The following is a 4,477-nucleotide window of genomic DNA, read 5'->3' as shown; positions in this document are numbered from 1 at the left end:
TTAATATTGTGCCCAGCACATGGGAAGTATACAATAAATATTTTTTTATTATTATCCCAACCAAAAATTAGCAAATTTTATGTGGTTAAAGAAAATGCAGAACTGTGGCTTATGTTTTGCAATTTAAGTGGCAGTTATTTGAGTACTTTTGACAGTTCTGTCACATGTCTGATACACTTTCCCTCTGAGAAGCTGAGGGGCATAGACCTACCTCTCTACTCCATCCCCACCCTATTACAACAGAGTGCAATAATGTAGATGAACACTAGGGGGCAACATGCAATTGCAGTTAAAAATCACACTTGAAATTCGGACCTTAAAAAAGAGTCAAAGGAAAGGGAAATGTCTTCCTTTAATATAATGCTTTATGGTATTCTTCTGTAGGAAGGAAAAATTATTACTGTTTCAGAAGGGTGTTGCTTCCAGAAGGATGGCTTCAGCATTAGTCAGATTCTACCTGTGTGTGTGTGTGTGTGTGTGTGTGTGTGTGTGTGTGTGTGTGTGAGTCGCTTAGTCGTGTCTGACTCTTTGCGACCCCACGGACTGTAGCCTGCTAGGCTTCTCTATCCATGGGATTTTCCAGGCAAGAATACTGGAGTGGGTTGCCATTTCCTTCTCCAGGGGATCTTCCCAACCAAGGAATCGAATCCAGGTCTCCTGCATTGCAGGCAGACTCTTTACTCTCTGAGTCCGGGAGTTGGTGATGGACAGGGAGGCCTGGCGTGCTGCAATTCATGGGGTCGCAAAGAGTCCGACACGACTGAGTGACTGAACTGAACTGAACTGAGCTATGTACGTCTGCGTAAAAAGGGTATATAACCATTTCCTCACACGCTACAAATTTTGTGTACATGTGAGGACACATAGCTTTTCCTGTTAGGTGGTCCCAGGGATGGGAAGTGTTTGAGCTGCCTTTCAAAGCATTTTAACATAATATCTCATCTCTAGGAGACCTAGATGTCTTTCAAATCCTAGGTTTCCCTGAAATTGCTGATGAGTTTCTGTTGAGGTATATGTGCCCCCAGTTGAAATTAGTCCCCCAAGGGCAGGGACTATAGCCCCTCTTCATCTTTTGTCCCCAGAAGTTTGCAATACTTGACATGTCCCAGTGAAGCCGGATAAGTGTCTACTGGACCAGACTGCTCTGTGAGCTGAAGCTGGAAAAAAAGGGAAATTAGGACCACCTTGAGTGTGAGCAATAAGACAACCCCAGTGAAGTTTCTTTAATTATTTTTCCTAAGGGGGAAAAAAAAAAAAGAGTTTAGTCTCAGACTTCCCTGGTGGTCCAGTGATTAAGATTTTGTGCTTCCAATGCGGGGGTGCAGTTTCAATTCCTGGGTGGGGATCTAAAATCGCCCATACAGTGCTCTGTGGCCAAAAAGAAAAAGCAGTTCATGCTTCTAAGGAAAAAGCAGCAAAAAGAACACTTAAATTGCTCATCATTCTCATCCACCCAAACCTGGGGATACCACAAATTCCTTTTACCTTGTGTCAAAGCATAAAATATAAATATATGTGTGTGTGTGTGTGTGTATATATATATATATATATATATATGCACACATATATAGATATATAGTGTTTACATTTATGGCATAGAACATGGTATTCCATTACATGATGGTATTATCTTTATTTAACTAATCCCTCCCCACTTTGGGAACTCAGGCTATTTCTAAATTTTGCTCTTTTAAAGAGCGGCCTGGTGAATAACCTTGTAGCAAAAGCTTACCCCACATTTTTTATTAGTTCTTTAGGATAAATTCCCAGAAGCAGAATTGCTGGGTGATGGGTAATTTACATTGTCACCCACAGTGACAGTGCCCTTGGATCAGGTGAAAAGTTTTAATTAAACATCACACAGAATTCTATAATCTTGTCTCAGTAGTGTCATCACCACTCAAAACATTTAGTGAACTCTGTGTTTGGTGATCCAGGCTATGACTCACACAAGAAAATAAATCTTAATCTCTCATCTTGCCTTTGATCTTGGACTATTCAGGAAAATCTAATTCATCACAAAAAAAAAACACCAAGAAAGTAACCCTGGAGCATACTCGTGTACATGTGTCGCCAGAGTCAGGAGGTAAGAACAGAAACACTTGCTATGGTGGAGTAGGGGGCACATCAGAGCGTAAGTGTTAGGGGCCCCTCAGGCCAGCTTTCATTGTATGTGTCCTGATAGAATTATTCAAAACTCATGTCATTGCACCTCAGGTACTCTCCATGTGCCTCTCTCGATGCTTTCCAATTTGAAGGTTTTTTTCACCTATTATTTTTATAATTTTTTTTTAAACTTGAGTGGAATCATCTGAAGACCCCTTATGGGTTACAACAAAGAAGGCTCCCTTAACCGTTTTTTTCCTCAAAGGTTCCCAAGCTTCTCTTTCTTTAAGTCTTAAAGTGAACGTGAAGTTGCTCAGTCATGTCCAACTCTTTGCGACCCCATGGACTGTAGCCTACCAGGATTCTCTGTCCATGGGATTTTCCAGGCAAGAGTACTGGAGTAGGTTACCATTTCCTTCTCCAGGAAATCTTCCCAACCCAGGGATTGAACATGGTCTCCCGCATTGTAGGTGGACACTTTACTGTCTGAGCCACCAGGGATATACATAAATAAAGAACTAAGCATTTCAAAAAATTTTTTATAGGGTTTCTTCATGGAAGGTAAAGAGACACAGTAGCACCCAACTGGGGCTTAGTCTTTCTTTCCTTTTTTTTTTTTTTTTTTTGATTTATCTTTTTATCTTAGTACCCTGACCAGGGATCAAATATGTGCCCCCTGCAATGGCAATGCCGAGTCTCAACCACTAGGCCACCAGGGAAGTCTCTGGGACTCAGTGTTTCTATATGGAGGGTTTTTTTTGCTTGCTCCTTAGAAGAAAAGCTATGACCAACCTAGACAGCATATTAAAAAGCAGAGACATTACTTTGCTAACAAAAGTCCATCTAGTCAAAGCTATGGTTTTTCCAGTAGTCATGTATGGATGTGAGAGTTGGACCATAAAGAAGGCTGAGCACCGAAGAACTGATGCTTTGGAACTGTGGTGTTGGAGAAGACTCTTGAGAGTCCCTTGGATTGCAAGGAGATCCAACCAGTCCATCCTAAAGGAAATCAGTCCTGAATATTCATTGAAAGGACTGATGCTGAAGCTGAAACTCTGATACTTTGGCCACCTGATGCGAAGAACTGACTCATTGGAAAAGACCCTGGTGCTGGGAAAGATTGAGGGCAGGAGGAGAAGGGGATGACAGAGGGTGAGATGGTTGGATGGCATCACCAACTCGATGCAATGAGTTTGAGCAAGCTCCAGGAGTTGGTGATGGACACGGAAGCCTGGCGTGCTGCTGTCCATGGGGTTGCAAAGAGTCAGACACGACTGAGTGACTGAATTGAACCTAACTGATGGAGGGGTTTAGACGTGGCTCTTGATTGATGCACTGATTTTTACTGTGTTTATATGCTTAGTTGGTGAAGTCTTGGTGAAGAGCTATTATTTTATGGAGGGAACAGACTGAAATTAACTCAGGCCAACCATTGTTGCTGCCATATATATTACTGTATTGCACAGAACTCCTCAGTGGCTCTTGGCAGCCTGCCAAGTAAAGCTGTGCTGCTTGGGCTGATGTTCAGGGTCCTCTGAATGTAACTTCCACCCTGTTTCTCCAGTTTAACATCTCCTACTCCTTGTGCAGCCCTGTGTGGATGCTCTTCATCTTTTGGCCCATCTCCTTTCTCCAGCTGCTGCCATGGTAGCCAGCTTTGTACACATGTGACCCGGAAATTCTCACGTAGCTGCACGGAGAATTGTTCACATGTCCCTGACTCTGCAGTGTGGACACATTGGTGTCCTGGTTGCCTTCTGGGCATGCAAGGGACTGACCATCAGTGGGGCAGCCTCTGGTAAGTGGGGATGGGAACTGGAGGGTGAAGAGCCCCCTTCCTGTCTGTCAGCTGGGTGATTCTCAGGTCCTTCCACACGACTCCTCAGAAGTCCCCACAGGACTGTGCCTCAGGTGTCCGCAGCGGTGCTCGGCTGATAGCCCACCTCCATCCTTGGGCTGGTCTTCCCTCCTTGTCTGTTCCCCGCCCCCAGTCCCTCACCCTCATTTCCTGGGATCATTTCCCCAAATACACGGCATCGAAGCCTCTTCTAATGCTTCACTTGTTGGCAGGAATGACAGTCCCGTTCTATTTTCTGATCATGTTCCTTGCTCTTGTCTCTTCATTTCTTTAATATTCATTCACAGGGAACATCTAGAATATTCCTTGTCGAGAGAAGGGCCCCCAATACAAAAAGGAATCAGGCCCAGGCTTGCTCCTGAGGTGACAGAATAACTGGTCTGGCTTGGGGCATCTGAGGTTTTCTCCAGAATGTCTTTTTAAGGAAGGAATTTGCTGGGAGACAGTGGTGGAAGACGTTCTGTTTTGTTTTTGTATACAAAGATGGCTGAGGGAGTGGTGCAGGCAGAGAAG

The sequence above is a fragment of the Capra hircus genome, chromosome 1 (genome assembly GCF_001704415.2).
Source record: "Capra hircus breed San Clemente chromosome 1, ASM170441v1, whole genome shotgun sequence".
Taxonomy (NCBI): Eukaryota; Metazoa; Chordata; class Mammalia; order Artiodactyla; family Bovidae; genus Capra; species Capra hircus.
The sequence above is the reverse complement of the archived record's forward strand: the minus strand, read 5'-3'. Positions refer to the sequence as shown.